Source organism: Mytilus edulis, chromosome 5, assembly GCF_963676685.1.
Source record: "Mytilus edulis chromosome 5, xbMytEdul2.2, whole genome shotgun sequence".
Lineage (NCBI taxonomy): Eukaryota > Metazoa > Mollusca > Bivalvia > Mytilida > Mytilidae > Mytilus > Mytilus edulis.
In genome coordinates, this window is record NC_092348.1 from 81,086,423 (window position 1) to 81,105,658 (window position 19,236).

General features: G+C 34.5%; 1 protein-coding gene across 2 annotated transcripts in view; it reads left to right on the plus strand.

The window, feature by feature from the left end:
- Positions 1-19,236, plus strand: part of LOC139524578 (histone H4 transcription factor-like) — a 61,457-nt gene that overhangs the window by 2,309 nt on the left and 39,912 nt on the right. The window contains exon 1 of one of the 2 annotated variants that reach the window (XM_071319436.1): positions 17,385-17,557. The exons of the other annotated variant lie outside the window; for it this stretch is intronic. The gene's annotated coding sequence lies outside the window, so the exon portion shown is untranslated. Of the gene's footprint in view, positions 1-17,384; positions 17,558-19,236 lie in introns of those variants that run through there. 2 annotated transcript variants of the gene reach the window in all.

Below are 19,236 nucleotides of genomic sequence, written 5' to 3' on the forward strand. Positions count from 1 at the left end.
TAAACTATTGCTGGATGGCTAAGAGATTCTCCGCGTGGGCCATGATACCAGAGGTAGAGGTTGTCATTGCCTCTAAAATGGCCTAAATCACTTATTCCCTAGAGAAGTACGCGGTATCATCAAAGGGTTTAAAAGGGAGTTGGAACCTCTGTTTACAAAGAAGTCGAAATAAATTATTGCCGGCTTGCTTAAGTACGAGATTCTCCAAGTTGGCCATTAATCCTAGGTTAAATGTGTGCATTGCCTTTTAAATGGCTGAAAAAACTAACGCCCTAGACCTGTACGAGTTTGTCAGCAAAAGGTTAAAGGGGGGATGCGATGCCTCTTTTTACAACGAAAATATAAATTAAGCCGACTGGCCTAACTAAGAGATTCTATACGCGGGGTATTATATCAGAGGATGAGGTAGGCATTACCTCTAACATTGCCATAACACGTATGTCCCAGACCCGTGTAAGTTAATCAGCAAAGGGTAAGGGGGGTACCTAAGTATATCACAAAGTCGAAATAAACTATTGCTGGCTGGCTAAACGAAGAGATTCTCCACATGGGCCATGATACCAGAGGTAGAAGTGGCCATAGCCTCAAAAATGGCCACTTATGCCGTAGACCCGTACCAGTGCTTCAGCAAAGTGTTAAAAGGGGGAGGTGGTATCTATGTTTACAACGAAGTCGAAATGAATTATTGCATGCCGGCTGGCCAAACAAAGAAATTCTCCACATAGGCCATTATAACAAAGGTAGTGGTGGACATTGCATCTAAAATGGCCCATACTTCTTATTCCATTGATCTGTACGAGTTTGTCAGCAAAGGGTAAGGAGGGTACCCTGGTATATAACAGAGTCGAAATAAACTATTGCCGGATGGCCAAAAATAAAAGATGATCCACGTTTATCATGATACCAGAGGTAGAGGTGGGCCTTGCCTTTAAAATGGTTTATATCACTTATGCCAGCAAAAGGAAAGGAGGGTATTCTAGTATATCGCAAAGTCGTTATGAAATATTGCCGGCTGTTCAAACTACGAGATTCACCACATGGGCCATGCTACCAGAGGTATAGGTGGTCATTGCCTTTAAAATAGCCTATAGCACTTATATGGCATATACCCGTACGAGTTTGTCAGTAAAGATCTAAAATGAGGAGGTGGAACCTCTGTTCACATTAAAGTCAAAATAACTGTAGCCGGTAGGCCAAACTCCGGGATTCTCTACGTGGATCATTATACCAGAGGTAGAGGTTTATTTCGACTTCGTTGTAAACAAAGGTAACACCTTTTATTTTTAACCCCTTGCAGGCAAAATCGTACAGGTCTTTGGAATTAGTGTTATATGCCATTTTAAAGGCAATTACCATATCTATCTCTGGTAAAATGGCCTACGTGGAGAACCTCTTAGTTTGGCCAGCCGCCAATACTTTATTTCGACTTTGTTGTAAACAGAGGTACCATCTCCCCCTTTTGATTCATTATTGTCAAACTCGTACGGGTCTAGGGCATAAGTGCTATAAGAAATTTGTATGGCAATGCCCTCCTCTATCTCTGGTAAAATGGCCTACGTGGAGAATCTTTTAGTTTGGCCAGCCGGCAATTATTAAAGTGTATTTCGACTTCGTTGCAAACAGAGGTACCACCTTACCCTTTTAATTCATTGTTGTCAAACTCGTACGGGTCTTGGGCCTAAGTGATCTGTGCCTTTTTTAAGGCAATGCCTACTTCTACCTCTGGCATCATACCCCACGTGGAGAATCTCTTGGCCAGCCGGCAATTGTTTATTTCGACTTTTTTATATACCAAGGTACTTCCCTAACCCTTTGCTGACTTACTCGCTGGCTTATCCCTTATTGTAAGTAAGTAAGTTCAATAAATATAAGACTATATGCCAGGTCTTTCTGACAACCAATTACAAACAAATTGGGGTTTATCTAATGAGGCTTTTCCCAGGATGCAATTGCTCGTAGACTGTATACAGTTGACCAAATAATCCACAAATTCCGCAAAAGGATCTTTTAATTAAAGGCCATGTCCATTTAGACATTAAGCAACAAAAGCCCAGCATGACCGATGCATTTGTCTTTAACATCTCCGATATTGATTCCGCGTGGCCTTCCAATTGACATGAGTGTCCATTGGTGTTCATTGTTAAACCTTTGGAGCTATATCAGTTTGTGTGGAAATTAAGAGCACGATGACCTTCCCTTGGTGATAACAACATGACCAACAACCATATCGTGTGTTACCAAAAGCCGTCAGCGATAGTCACACCGACAATTTGCTACCTTCGTGGACAAAAGCCTGGCTTTTCGCTGGATCCTAATTAACATCTAGTGTTGTCACTACCATTTGCTGTAGAGATTTAGTTGCACAACATAACAGAAACATTCTTTGTAAATACTCTATGTTGATATTTTGACATTTGGATGGTTCATATACCAATTGTAGCCGAAAAATGATAATGAAACATTTCTGTTTAATATCGATCTATTGTTGGAATTGTAAATTTTCATATTCAATTTTTGTTTGTTTAAAGATGACCATTTTAAATAAAGATTTTAATTTTTTAAAAAGCAAGTGTTAGACTTGTGCTTTTATTGCCACTCAGTTCATATAACCTGTCATTTTAGTCGAGCCTGTAACTTTTGTTGCAGAAAGCTCGACATATGAATAGTGATCCGGCGGCGGCGGCGGCGGCGTAAGTTAACTTCTGAAAAGCTTAATATTTTAGAAGGTGGAAGAATTGGATGCTTCATACTCTGTATATAGATGCCTCATGTTACGAAGTTTCTGTCAGTCAAATGTCCAATGTCCTTGACCTCATTTTCATGGTTCAGTGATCACTTGAAAAAAAAGTTCAGAATTTTTGTAATGTTGAATTCTCTCTTATTATAAGTAATAGGATGACTATATTTGGTATGTGCGTACCTTGCAAGGTACTCATGCCCGTCAGACAGTTTTCACTTGACCTCGACTTCATTTCGTGGATCAGTGAACAAAGGTTAGAATAAGTTTTGGTGGTCAAGTCCACATCTCAGATACTATAAGCAACAGGGCTAGTATATTCGGTGTATGGAAGGACTGTAAGGTGTACATGTCCAACTGGCAGGTGTCATCTGACCTTGACCTCATTTTCACGGTTCAGTGGTTATAGTTAAATTTTTCTGTCTTGGTCTGTTTTTCTCATACTTTATGCAATGAGTCTACAATATTTGTTGTATGGAATGATTGTAAGGTGTACATGTCTAGCGGGAAGATATCATCTGACCTTGACCTCATTTTCATGGTTCAGTGGTCAAAGTTCAGTTTTTGAGTTTTGGTCTTTTTATCTAATATTATATGCCAAAGGTCACTATATTTGGTGCATGAAAATATCTTATGATCTATATATAAGTCTCCCAGGTTTTATTTGACCATGACCTCAATTTCACGGTTCATTGCACAGTGTTAAGTTTTTGTGTTTTGGTCTGTTTTTCTTAAACTATAAGTAATAGGTCAAGTATATTTGTTGTATCGAAGAATTGTTAGCTGTTCATGTCTGCCTGGTATGGTTCGTCTGACCTTTACCTCATTTTCATAATTCATTTGGTCTTTGTTTAGCTATCTTGGTTAATGTTAAGTTTATGTGGCAGTTGTAATAAATCTTTATACTTAGGGCTATCAACATAATATGAATGATGAGTAAAGTAGGCGAGACATTTCAGTGTGTGCACTCTTGTTTAAATGTGCTTATTTATCCGAGTCCTGGACTGCATTCCAGTGGCTTTCATTCGTTTACTTTTGTGTAAATTTTATACAGATCAGTATTTTTTCAAATGTTTTACCAATATTTTAGCTGCATGTAACATCTTGAACACTCAGAACAGCAAAACAAAATTTAGATTTCAGAAATAAATAGCCTTTAGTCATCGACGAATAGCCGATGATTTCAAGAGTTGTTTCCGTTAAAGGATGATTCTTTTTTTTGTGTGCAATACTTGCTCTTTCGGAGGCTCGAGGGTAATTTCAGCAAAAATTTTATCATTTTTGTTTTCATTACAAATTTTATTTATTACACTATTAGTTATAACTTTATGAATTGGCTCAAAAATCAACCCAAAAAATCGAATGATTTTGGCCTCAGATTTATTTTTCAAATGTTTATATCACTGTAAAAGCTCCAAATTGTCTCCCTTTAGTGCAATAATGACATTTTGTTTTGGCATTAGAATTAAAATGTCTTTTTCAACTCATCGGTGACCTATAGATATTTTTCAAATATGCTTTACGGAAACTAAACAGTTGTAAAATTAAATCGATTTCTGTAATTTAGTTCTTTTTTTATTTCGATATATATATCTCTCTATTTCTCCTATTAGTTCAACTTAAAAAAAAAGTACCTTAACAAAAATGGTTGCTTCTTTCGAGGGCAGATTGTGAGCTTAAGTGAACGATAACCCCATGTTTTTATTTGATTTTTCTATTTAGTATATGATAAAAGTTCATCTATAGAAAAACAAGCAAAATCCTACATGTATATTTAAAAAATAATGGATTAATACCCTCCAGTCCCCTTAACGACAAAAAAAATAAATAGAACATTACGTTTAAGTATCACCTACAGTATTTTACAACCTCCATTGGTGATACATTATATGTATTTCTGCTGTTGTTTTATATAAGTTATTGTCCTGAATTTTTGCGTTTTTGCGTTTCAGTTTTTATTGTGAAATTTCTTCAATCAGCCAAGACAAACTTTAAATTTCGCCTTAACGATGTTTTCGCGAGAAATCCATGTATTATTATCGAATTACTGCATTTAATCATTGTCTAGTGCCCTAAAATGAGATTTTCCGAGACGCTGGGTTTGAAATTTGGATACCCTATTTAATTTAAACAATATTTGCAATCTTTTCAAAAAGATGCAGATGGGAATGTTCGTTCCTTATGAAAGTGTTCTCAAGGAGTTAAATTATAAACTCCTTATAGGATTATCAAAAAGCTACTATTAAGGACCCCCTTGGAATAAAGATCTTCCAAGACAACGTGTTCGAGAGTTTGAGTTTAATACATGACTTTTTAAAACTTAATGGACGGAGCAGGATTATCTTACTCTTCCAGTTAACCATACATCATCACAGTTGCATTGGTTCTTGTTGCTCAGATTTTAAATTTCAATGATTTCGTCCGAGACCACAATTGTCGTCCCTTGATTTTCGTTATTAGTCCCTAGTGATAACAGTGGGTTACTTGCCAATAATTTTTATACCCCTTCCAAATTTATTTCTCCTTGTTTAATGCCTCACATTGTAAGTAGGGGGAGGGGGGGGGGGGGTGAAATTACACTGTAAAAAAATTTGGGTCCAGAATTTTACAGGAAAGTAGTGATTTGGTCCAGCTGAAAAAGGTTAAAAATTAGCACTTCGGAAGCTGTCAAAAGATTTCAAGACACCCTAAACACAAAATTGTCCATATTTTGAGTTAGACGCGATGAAGTTTTCTATAATTTTGATATAATTTGTGTCAAAATTAGTACAACACACTGTTAAAGTTTCATTGAGAAAGCGCAGGTGGGATTTTTTTAATTTTCATTTATGTTCTAAAAGAAATGCACTACGAACTAATTGTGTTCTCGGACCATTTGTTTTGTGGACTGTTGTGTATCTTGTTGTTTTTCATTCAGCTGCGGCTTTGTTGGTTTGTTTCAACCCTTTTTAGTGTGATTATCCTTTGGTACACTTTGCCTCTCTCTTATATATGATATCGCAATAATTATATATATGTAAGCGTTCATATACATTTATATGGATACAATATTGAATTAAAATAGATATAATAATTAGATGAGTGAAAAAAAAGAAAATGAAGTAATAATTGTACGTGTGAGGAGTTGGCATTCTTATAAAAAAGAAGATGTGGTATTATTGCAAATGAGACAACTATCCACAAAAGACCAAAATGACACAGACATTAACAGCATTAGGTCACCGTACGGCCTTCAACAATGAGGAAAGCCCATACAGCATAGTCAGCTATAAAAGGCCCCGATAAGACAATGTAAAACAATTCAAACGAGAAAACTAACGGCCTTATTAATGTCAAAAAAATAAATGAAAAAACAAATATGTAACACATAAACAAACGACAACCACTGAATATACAGGCTCCTGACTTGGTACAGGCACATACATAAATAATGTGGCGAGGTTACAGTCTTTTACACTAGAAATATTTTAGATCTTGTTATATAGACTAATTCTTATTCATTCTGGTCGTAAGTTAGTCTGTCATCCTCAAACGTGTGAGCAATGGTGTACGTACACCAATTTGTAGAATACATGGGATATTCAAAGACTTAAACGAACGTTAAGTCTCAGAGGCATGACTTTTTATTAGTTGTTAGTGGCTTTGAAATAGCTGTCAGATAACTGCGAGTACTCTCAGATCTGTTCATTGTGACTTTTTGTGTCGGGATGTATAAGTACCCGGCCACGTCCACTTGTATTTGTGTCTATCTGATGAGTTAAGCCCTTTTCAACTGATTTTTATAGTTCGTTCTTATGTTGTACTGTTATACCACTGTCCCAGGTAAGGGGGGGGGGGGGATCCCGCTAATATGTTTAACTCCGGCACATTATTTAAATCTGTGCCTGTCCCAAGTCAGGAGCCTGTAATTCAGTGGTTGTCGTTTGTTTATGTGTTGCATATTTGTTTTTCGTTCATTTTTTTACTTAAATAAGGACGTTAGTTTTCTCGTTTGAATTGTTTTACATTGTCTTATCGGGGCCTTTATAGCTGACTATGCGGTATGGGCTTTGCTCATTGTTGAAGGTCGTACGGTGACCTATAGTTGTTAATGTTTGTGTCATTTTGGTCTTTTGTGGATAGTTGTCTCATTGGCAATCATACCACATCTTCTTTTTTATATGCTCGAAACTTTAGAATAGTTTAGAAATTTATCAAATCAAATAATCCTTGAGTGATGGTTTCGTTATTGAAATTCTAAATTGATGTTTAACCGCGCTAAATATTATATATGATAATCATACGAATAAGTCAGGAACGGAGTTTCAATCTGTAATTCAATAGTTGTTGTTTGTTTCTGTATTTGTTTGTCGTATAGTGTTTTGTAAATCAATGGTTTTCTCGTTTGAATAGTTTTATCATTATGTTAAATGGTGTCGGCGTTTGCTACATGTGGAAGTGCACACATTTACGACATGTTATTGCTTAAACGCACAGTTGCTTCTTCCCGCTAATAATATATAATCACCATTTGCACTTATATGCGAATGGCCGATTGACAGTCGCTCCAAAAATATTTTGCAACATTTCAGTTAAAAAAAACCTTTTTTATGTCTGGTAATATTTTCGTCATATTTCCAACAACTTTATTTGTCTTAAACATTACAAATATTACAAATATAACAAACAAACAAACTTCATTTTTGGAACACTATCACAAAGTTTACGTAATACATGTGTAGCTATTTATTTAGATAAACTGTATTAATCCATACATTTCGGAATTATTTAGCAACTATATCCAAATGACGAGGAAGTTCGAGGTTATTCAAGTAATAAGATTAAGGAAACTTTGGTTAACACAACAGCATTTTCAACAAAGTAGTTTATTTTTGTTTGACAAACTCGAAAAGAGGGGGAAAAGTAATAAAATGGTTACTTAAGCATTTACTAAATTTTAATCACGAAATAAATGCGTTTAATATTTTAGATACAGATACAATATAGTGCATTCGTAAATGTAAAACACTTTTTAATAGAAAATTTAAAAGAGATACATCAACAGTGTTTATTTTAGAATTGCTCAAGTCTGTAGGGCTTATTCCCGATTGTCCCACTTTTTTTTAAATTAAGAGCTCATATTGTCCCACATGAAAAGTTCTGACTGGTCCACATTATTTTATGAGGCGAAATGTTCTTATCCCTTGTTAGATTGTCTCTATGGTTTTGTTTCAGATATATAAGCCAAAATCTACATTTTATGCGATGCTCTTCTTTTAGACATTGCGGCCATCTTAATTATTGGGCGGGGTCATCGGATACTTTTTTGAAACTAAATACCCTAAGGATGATTTTGGCCATGTTTGCTTTAATTTTGCCAGTAGTTTCAGGAGAGAAGATTTTTGTAAAAATTAATGACGACGACGAATAATGAGAAAATGAGAAAAGCTCACTTAGTCCTATGGTCCAGGTGAGCTAAAAAGCAAAACGGACAAAAAGCAACGGACAAAAAGCAAAAGTGTCGGACAAAAAGCAAAATTATCGGACAAAAAGCAAAACGGACAAAAAGCAACGGACAAAAAGCAAAAGTATCGGACAAAAAGCAAAATTATCGGACAAAAAGCAAAACGGACAAAAAGCAACGGACAAAAAGCAAAAGTATCGGACAAAAAGCAAAATAATCGGACAAAAAGCAAAAGCGGACAAAAAGCAAATCGCGGACAAAAAGCACCGTATCACACGTATATATACACACAACAGAAAGACACTAAGTACATACCTAAAAGAAATGGCAGTTAATTTAACATATTCATATTTATTTATAGTGTATTGGGAAACAAGTAATGGCAACTTATATCAATTCCTTCCCACTTTGCGGGTGCGAGTGCTGCTTTGTAGCGGCCGCATTAGCCTCCCTTTTTTCGAAATCTTCAAGTGTGTCTTTTACGTGCAAGAGAATGCTCTTTCTTAACACGGGTCAGCCAATTGTCGACCCCTTCCGATGGACTTTCATCGTTTCTCAAGTCCATCCTCGCAAATTGTAATCGCAGTTATTGACAGCTATTTTAAAGCCAATAACAACTAATGAAAAATCATGCATTTATGACTAAAATATCAATCAGTACACATCCAACGTCCATTTGATATACAAATGTAACTGTATTCAGACGTCGTTAACAGTCAGAGAAAAACATGACCTTGTGAATGTCAATTATATAATCAGATACAGGTATGGACAGATTTTAGAGCGATGAATGTGCATAAAATGTCTAATATAATATTTAGTTTGATTTTAATTTACTGACATCAAAATCAATGTTAATACCAATAAAAACAATACATGTATACAAATATTTTATTGCAGTGTTGAATTAGAAACCTTATAGAATTAGTTTACTAGTATTTGAAGGATCGAAAATTTTACACGGATCGTTTCCAAATTTCACGGCTAGATCAACAACATCTCCGTAAAAATGCAGATGAGCTATCCCATTTGAAATAAGTTTTTACAGGAACAACCAAGCTTCAAAAACAAATCTTTATATCTATAAATCCATGCCTTGATGATTTACCAGTAATACAAAGATTACTTTCATTGAAATATAAAAACGTTACAAAAGACACGGGCACAGTGAACTAGTTGTGATATATAAACACCATAAGATGGTACCAAAGGAACATCCCCGTTAGATGGTGCCCGTTGAAAGGAACATCACCGTCCAAAAAAGGAAAACTAACGAAAAGGAACGAAACAAAGTGTTGTTGAATTTACCAATAAAATACAATTTAGACGGGTCTTTATTGATGAGTCTAGTCATAAATTGTGATTCATAACCGTGCAAGAACAAGTCCGCCTTTAAATGTGCACAGTTGGTGCCCATAGGAATACCTATAAACTATCGATAAACTTTATTGTCGAAACGTACATTAATATTATCAAAGAGAAAATTAACAGCTTCAAATATCTCATCACACCTCCAGTAAGAATATCTAGCATATTTAACTTTCTCATTAGTGCAGAGCTTCAATGAGTTGCTGCAAATAAACCCCGCAGCATTTTTGCGCATGTCGCAATGCAGGAGCATCTGGCCTTAGTTAGTCTTGTATGATTTTTTTAATTTTAGTTCATTTATATATTTCGGAGTTTAGTATGACGTCTATTAGCACGGAACTAGTACACATTTTTGTCTAGGGTCCAGCTGAAGAACGCTTCCGGTGCGGGATTTTCTCGCTTTATTAAGATACCCATTGGTGGCCTCCAGCTGTTTTCTGCTCTTTGGTCGGATTGTTGTCTCTTTAAAAAAAACTCCTCATTAAGGGAACGAAACAAAGTCTTGCTGAATTTATCAATTAAATGCAATTTAGACGGGTTTAGATTGATAAGTTTGGTCACAAATTGTGATTCATAACCGTGCAAGAACTAGTCTGCCTTTAAATGTGCACAGTTGGTGCCCATAGGAATACCTACAAACTATCGATAAACTGTATTGCCGAAACGTTCATGAATATTATCAAAGAGAAAATTAACAGCTTCAAATATCTCATCACACCTCCAGTAAGTATATCTAGCATATTTACCTTTTTCATTAAAGAGTTGCTGCAAATAAACACCGCCGCATTTTTGTGCCTGTCGCAAGTCAGGAGCATCTGGCCTTAGTTAGTCTTGAATTATATTTAATTTTAGTTCATTTATAAATATATTTCGGAGTTTAGTATGACGTACATTATGACCGTGAACTAGTACACATTTTTTTCTAGGGACCAGCTGAAGCACGCTTCCGGTTGCGGGATTTTCTCGCTGTATTGAAGACCCATTCGTGGCCTTCACGGCTGTTTTCTGCTCTTTGGTCGGATTGTTACGTTGAAGATCTCTATGACACATTCCACATTTCCATTCTCAATTTCAGTGCATTCAGATTTACCAAACGACCATTTAATCAAATAGGAAACATTTTGTCAGTGATAAGATTGTATGAATGTTAAGTAAAAAAAGTTGAAAAGTCAAAATTTTCAACAGAATCATATGGACCATCAAAAGCAAGTAGTTTATCTTAAACATTTAAAAAGAATTGTTTACAGTCCAAAAAAAGTAAATTCTATCTTTATTTCAAAAATCATGGTTTAACAGATTTTCTTTTAACTGTACCATTGTATTTTCCCAAAAAGAAATAGGACAAAATGCAGTTGAATCTTTATTTCAAATATCACAGTTAATAAACAAATTTATTTTAAAAACGTAGAATTGTAATTTTCCAAACAATCTAATTTAGTACAGGTTAAAATCTACACTAGACCAAATTGGGCAAACTTTGATACTAACATATACACATCAACGTTAAAACAAGAGCTGGAATGCGAAAGACGAAGAAAAGAAACTAGCGTGGAGGAACGTATCAAATTTCTCGAAAAATCCATTCACAAGGCAGGAAAAAAATTCATACCCAAATATAGGCAACTCAAAAGTCTAAAAACAGTAGGCAAGGCTATTTGAAACAGAAAAATAAGCGAAGCATCTAGAGATTCAAAGAATGCCCATACTTCATGGAAAAGGAAAATTAATAGTCATCAAAATGCTGATACGGAAAAAATCAATCTCACTAGCAAAAAGCGAAAATTATTTTAAAGACAGCTACAAAGACAAGCCTACCAAGAAAGAAAAAAATATCAACAATATCATGCAAGCCTCCCAGGCCAGAAAGACAACAAAACCTTTCATAAACTTGTCAAACAACAAAGATCGAAACTTGATACCAACACAGATATATTATATATTGGAAACCAAGCATTTGAAGGAGAAAAGATTCTATCAGCCTGGCAAACACATTTTGAAACACTGGGAACACCAAACTTTGATGAAAATTGGTTTGACCTGGAGCGTTTAGAATTATCAAAATTACAAAATAACATAATAACGGAATTAAACATTCAAAATAAAGAAATAAAAAAGCTATACCAACAGAAATTGAATCTGCAATTAGGAAATTAAATACAGGAAAAGCTTCTGATGAGAACGGCATCGTATCTGAACATTACATACATGCCATTGATGTAATCACTGATGAAGTAATTGACATTATAAACCAATTTTTTGAAGAATTAGACGTACCTCATAGTCTAAAAATGAAATTTTGACACCTGTCTTGAAAAAGAAAAAAGAAAAAACTATACCTGGAAACTACAGAGGTATTGTAGTCACTAGTATATTCTCCAAGATATTTTAATGAAACAATAATAAAAGACATAAAATTGAGAATGGAAATGGAGAATGTGTCAAAGAGACAACAACCCGACCAAATAAAAAACAACAGCAGAGGGTCACCAACAGGTCTTCAATGTAGCGAGAAATTCCCGCACCCGGAGGCGTCTTTCAGCTGGCCCCTAAACAAATATATACTAGTCCAGTGATAATGAACGCCGTACTAATTTCCAAATTGTACACAAGAAACTAAAATTAAAATAATACAAGACTAACAAAGGCCAGAGGCTCCTGACTTGGGACAGGCGCAAAAATGCGGCGGGGTTAAACATGTTTGTGAGATCTCAACCCTCCCCCTATACCTCTAACCAATGTAGAAAAGCAAACGCATAACAATACGCACATTAAAATCAGTTCAAGAGAAGTCCGAGTCTGATGTCAGAAGATGTAACCAAAGAAAATAAACAAAATGACAATAATACATGAATAACAACAGACTACTAGCAGTTAACTGACATGCCAGCTCCAGACTTCAATTAAACTGACTGAAAGATTATGATTTCATCATATGAACATCAGGCACAATCCTTCCCGTTAGGGGTTTAGTATCATACCATCATAACATATATGAGAAGAACATAACCCGTGTCATGCCAACAACTGTTTTTAGAATAAATGTGTTTAGTTCCGATGCAAAGACCTTATCAGTGACTCAATATTAACGCCAAAATATGCAATCTTTAACGACTTGACAACAGTATCGTAATTATATCCCTTCTTAATAAGTCTATTCAAAGGTTTTGTAAGTTTCTGAGGTGAATACTGACACCTTTGTGCTTTATAAAGAATATTTCCATAAAAAATTGGATGTGAAATACCTGAACGTATTAGAAGTCTGCATGTTGAGCTATATTTACGAATGAGTAGAACCTGAGCTATTTCCATCTCAAAATACTATACAGAGAGGATTCACAGAAGGCGCATCAAGCCTATTTACAGCTTTTATAGTCTCCGAAACAACTATGCTATACAAGTTCCTAAAGATTGTACTAGAACTATTAACATTGGACGCAGAAAAAGCTTTTGACACTGTTACCCATGAAATAATGCATGATGGGATTAGAGGAGATACAATGTATGTGGGTATTACTGAAAAACATCTATACCAATATGACACTGAAAGTAAAATGGGGAAACCAAACAACCCAACATGTCAACATACAACAAGGAATACGTCAAGGACCTAAAATATCTACTCTCCTGTACAAAAGGTATAACAACACTATCCTAAATGCAATCACAGGCAGTCATGCACCTCGAGCTCGGAGCAAAGACAGGTACCATCTGCGTAGCTTCACCAACCTGTGCGGACGACATTGCTCTACTAGGTGAACCATAGGATATACAAGCAATGCTCAATATTATTGAATTCCATACAAAGAGAGACATGGTGAAAATAAACCTAGAAAAATCAGAAGTCCTATGTACATCTAAAGGAAAGAACTACCAACAAAAAGCATACACCCTCGGTGAGAAACAAATCAACAGAGTCGACAAGCTAAAACATCTTGGTATCACAAGGAATGTCAAAAACAAAGTAAACACTGATGAAAGGCTTAGTAAAAAACTGATAGACAAACCATATATGCACTTCTAGGATCTGGCCTACATGCACGTACATGAATGTGTCCGCTAGTACTCTGCAAAATCTGGAAAACATATGTAGTTCCAAGATATCTCTATGGTCTGGAAGTACAAATCTGCACAAAAACTGATATATATATGTTCCGGACCATATGAGTATTTGGACCATACGCGTATGGTCGGGGTAATTAACACTTTGTTACAGTTTACTTTTAATGCCTTTAAACTAGTCATATAATATGACTGTTCAATAAAAAGACGCTATCATATAGGTAGTTTTATTAATTTATATTATAATAAAAAGATTAGCTAATTTTATGATAAATAAAAATTAAAAGTTTCACATAGTTAATTTTACTTACTTGTCAAAACAATAATAAACACATTTTATACCGATGGTCATTACCGATGGTCATTACCGATTTGTTATTACGATTGAATGGCGACTTAAAAAAAAATAAAGTCCAAAATTTGTTAATGAACTGTATATAATGGTAACTTGAAATTGGAAAGGACTTCACAGAATCCTTCATAAACAGAATAGACAAAATCTTAAATAAATACAGTCTGCCAAATCCAAAAGAAATTTTAGAAAACCCGCCATCAACATACAAATGGAAAAACATGCTGAAAAAAACCATAAATATATAATGGTCAAATATCTGGAAAAGGGAATGGCCTGACAAAAACAACGATTAAGTACTTGACAATCCAAGAAAATCCTACTGAAAACCCACATAATATCTGGAAAGCTGCCAGAAACAATCAGAATGACATTCGAAAAGCAGAATTCAAAAGTAGGCTAATAACTAGAACCTACATTCTACAAACAACTAAAACAAAATTTAGCAAAAATCAAATATCAGGAATATGTGAGCTATGTACCAAAGCTGAGGAGGACATTAAGCACTTTCTGCTGGAATGTGAGTCTCTGGAGAGTGTTCGACTAAAACAGATGAACAAACTTCTATCTTTAACCGAGTTGAAAGGGGGAGGTGATAAAGCTCCTCATAAAGAGGAGGATGTGCTTCAAATTATAATGGACTGCTCGAAGCCATCAACAACTAGCTTATCCCACCTAAAAAATGACCTGATAGAAATAGAAAAACAATCTCAAAATTTCTGTCACCAAATGCATAAGGAACGCACCAAAATGAAAACATGACGATACATAAAGTAGAGGCTGAAGTGAAACTGCTGAAACACCCAAGTACTTATCTTCAAGACCATAAACAAAGTGAATTTACATTTAAACAACAACATTAATTGTTATTGTATCCAGCTATACAAACTGCATGTATACAAAAAAGGAAAGATGAACCAAGCAGTCTGCATGGAATGCCAAGCTAACTGCCTCCATCTACGACTAGATTAGCTGCTTACATCTAATTATATGCTAAGACCTTGCCTTGGCAGGAGTTCACCTTTTACTCAAATTTTACGATATATATGAAAGTTTGTTTTTTTTGTTTTTTTTAAGTTAATGATATTTTTTATTTTAATTGGTAACCTTATCTCTTAAAAGCTATTACCATACTGCCAAAATTTAATCCCATTCTTATTGTTTTGCTTGATCAACTTATTTTTACCTTTTATCCTTTGATTTTATCATTTTTCTTTCACATTTAATCCTTTAATTTATTAAACATATGATAGAAATGTTTCATAAAAGGAATCAAAACGGGTTTTAAACTCATAAACTCTAACCAAGGTAGAATCATAAATGATGTAAATAGCACATAATTTTTAAACAATTGTTCTTAAAATTCACAGTTTAACGAGGGGGGGCAAGGGGTTTAACTGTTATGCTGTTATGGGGCAATTTAATTCTTTGTTATCTGTTATTCTGAAAATATATTTGCTGTTAGCTGTTATTGTCTTATTCATTGTTAGCTGTTATTGGACTATTAGGTTTTTTGTTATCTGTTATTGTGATAATATATTTGCTGTTAACTGTTATTGAAAATTGAAATGTTATTTTTTTTGACAGCCCATATTCGGTAGAAATTGAAGATTATTGAACATTGGGGTCTACCACTAGTAATATGGTGGTCCCGTATTCGGCGAAGGATTTCATTAATATATACCCAGATCAACACATAAACATATTAATATCAGTGAAATCCAGGACAATTACAGTATATCTTATGATTATCCTTTGTAATAAAATCCATTTTTTATGAACATGTAGCTTGCTGTTCGGTGTGAGCCAAGGCTCCATGTTGAACGTTAAAGGCTGGGTTTTTTACCTACACTGGTTTACTTTTATAAATTGTTACTTGGATGGAGATTTGTCTCATTGGCACTCATACCACATCTTGCTTTATCTATGTATTTAGAATTTTTTTTTGTATGGGGATAATGTTCCTTGTTTCCCGTACGTACATTCGAGCATTTCTTAATATGACAAAAAGGAAAGTATATGGCCAGGGATATCTGATGAGGATCTCAATTAAGAACTACATGGAGGTCTTTACTACAAGTTAACATTTTATATAATAAAGTACACAGACTCAGATTTGTGATTCTTTTCAAAGCAGAACCAAAAACATTGTACAATGAAAGTTCAAACCAAGGATTTGTATAGTAAGACAAATCCTTGTTCAAACCATGTACTGGGTTCCGAAGCTGCACATAACTCATTACAAACAAAGATGTATTTCGTCTTTAAGCCATTGTTCCACTACTAAACTATGTATTCTACTTACGAGTACACTTGGTACACTCAAAAACCTGATAATAAGATGTTCAAATAAGGCCTTTGAAAATAGTGGAATAATTGGAGTGTCAAAATTATTTTGAAGTACTTGATAAATTGCATGCTTATAATTTGTGCTTTTGATTTTTCTACCCTATATACCACTGTGTCTCGTAGTCTTATTAAAAGAAAAAAAAATCCCACACCTCATGCATTGAACGTGCATTTAAAAAAAAATCAGAATGCAAATATATATATTCAAACTCTTTCAGGTCATTTTTTAGTAATAACAAACAAAAGAACTATGTCAATTGGACCTGCTTTGATACCATAACTGCTCTTAAATTTTTACTAGATATCATTTTTGTCTGCTATGGAGTTTACGTATATTGTCAAGCTATCAGAATTCCAATGTGGAATAACTGTGCACCACTTATTGTTGGCATGTTTCTGTTTTGTTATGAGTTACAATTAATGAAAAAAATCAGCAACGGAAGGGATTGTGCTTGATTTTCATATGATGGAGACATAATCTTTTAATCAGTCCAGGACCTGACTTATTTTAATATTTCATTTACTGTTATCTGTTTTTGTCCATTTTAATTCCATGTTATCTGTTATAAGCCAAATCAATTCGCTGTTATGCTGTTATTGGGACCCCCCTTGCCCCCCCTCTTTAACCTGTATATAAAGTTTTTTTTAAACTTGAGCAACCACCACACAAAAATGTAAAAATTTTAAAACCATATATCCCCAAGTGGGAGTGTTGCGATATATAACGGAGAAAAAGACCTGAACAGAACAGAACAGGGGCGGATCCAGCCATTTTAAAAAGGGGGGTTCCTAACCCAGGACAAAGAGGGGGTTCCAACTACATGTCCCCATTCAAATGCATTGATCGTCCAAAAAAAGGGGGTCCAACCCCCCGGACCCCCCCCTTTTTGGGTCCTATTTCTTGTTCCCCCTTCATTCTGTATTTTTGACCATTATTGTCTTAAAAAAACATCGACCGTCCTGCAGTCACTATATAGTTGACACAAATTTTACCCTGCGAATTAATTACGTATTTGGTACACGAATGTGACCGAGAATGTTTTTAATTTATTTTTACAACTGGTTTACGAATTTTTTAATTATATAGCTCGTTGATCGTTGAAAATCACAGGATCAGTCGACCGCCGATTCTGGAAAAATGCAGACTGCAGGCGACAATATTGAATAGTTTTTTTCACCCACTGAACAGTATAGAAAACCATTAAATGTGGCGTCAAGTCATTTGTTTTCCAACGGTTTTCTAGAAAACGTATGGACTTTTATTTTAGTCTGATGTGTTTGTAACTATTCTAAACTCAAAATGTGTCAACATTACAAAAAAAAATCATAATTTTGTGTATAATTTTGTGACTTGTGTACATGGTGCATGCATTGGCAGATGAACGAATTTTAAGTAATGTTAAGTTTATTTCAATATTATCTTCTTCATAAGGTTCTCTCAAAGTTTTTCATGTACCCTACTCCTAATAATTGATGATACATCAGTCATCACTTCAGGACAGAAGTGACTTTTCTTTTGGAAACTGATGATGAAAGTGATTTGGAGAAGTGGTGAGAATTGACAGAAAAGTGCTCATGGCTCATCAATGTTTTGTTTTTACAATAACATAAACATGATAAAGGGCAATATGTACCCTATTTCTTTAATTATTTTATATACTGTTGAATTCTTTATTCTGTAGGTGCATGTCACTGTTGACACTGGATTGTCTCCCTTGTAAATATTAAAGTCTCGCGTGTACAATTTTCACTTTGGTAAACAACTCACATGTACTTTAAATATATACTTACAGGTGGCAACTGTCCTTAACATATTTAGACAAAAATTTAAAAACATCCATTTATTTAGCAATCAACAAGAAAAATTAAAAAATTATAATAATGATTCTTAATAAAAACAGTGTGACTCGAAAAATAAAGTCACCCAACAATCTCATTACTAAAAATTAGTGTTTTATAATCATTAGAGACCGAGTACCTAGTTGTCGTTTTTTTCTATTGACCAAAAAAGTTCTAAATCAATATGTAATGATCCTGTGTAAAGAATATCTCGTGCTTAAGGTTCTGTCTAGACTCTTCATAATTTTCACAAAATAGTAATTATAAATGCTTGTTTTTGATGAACTGCAACAGGTAATGTTCACTGAAATTCAAGAAAAAACAACATGTATGACAACATTGTTTCTAAAAAAATAACATCTTAACTCAATTGATACACTCCTGACAAACTTGGGTAGTCTTCTTATGGTAACCATAGTATTAAAGTAGTAGAACTTCAGGGTCATATGGATGCACCAGTGCCAAGCTATGATACTAAACAAAAAATATAAACTCTGCAAGATGTGCAAAAACATGTTATTTCACCTACAAAGCCATTTTCTGGCAGCACATTGACTTTTTCTAACATTTTATGTTTCACACAAACTTATTTGACTTACCTTATGCTGTTCAAAAAAATGTAAATAGATGGAAGAATTAAACTAGAAATCATAGTCAAGATATAATAGTTGGATGAGAGATATTGTTTGGTAGTGTATCTGCCCTTATTTATTTTACATCAATGGATGCACATGCTTTCTTGTTAATGTCACACTAAAAGGGTTACACTCCTGACATTTTGAGGTACAGTTTTGGACATTATTTTTTATACATAGCACATACTGCTACCATCTTTGGTAGTAAGAACTAACTTATCATAATACTTTATCTGACATAAAACATCACATATAACATGTATAAAGTATCACACAAGGGACTGACAAAGGTTTGAAGGAAAGTCATATTTTTTTTTAAATAGCCCTATATATATATGGGTTCGAATCCTGGCGAAGGAAGAACAAAAAATTTGGGAAAACAAATTTACAGATCTAACATTGCTGCGTTGATGTTTAGGCGAGTTGTATATATCAAAATGTACACAGCCATGTA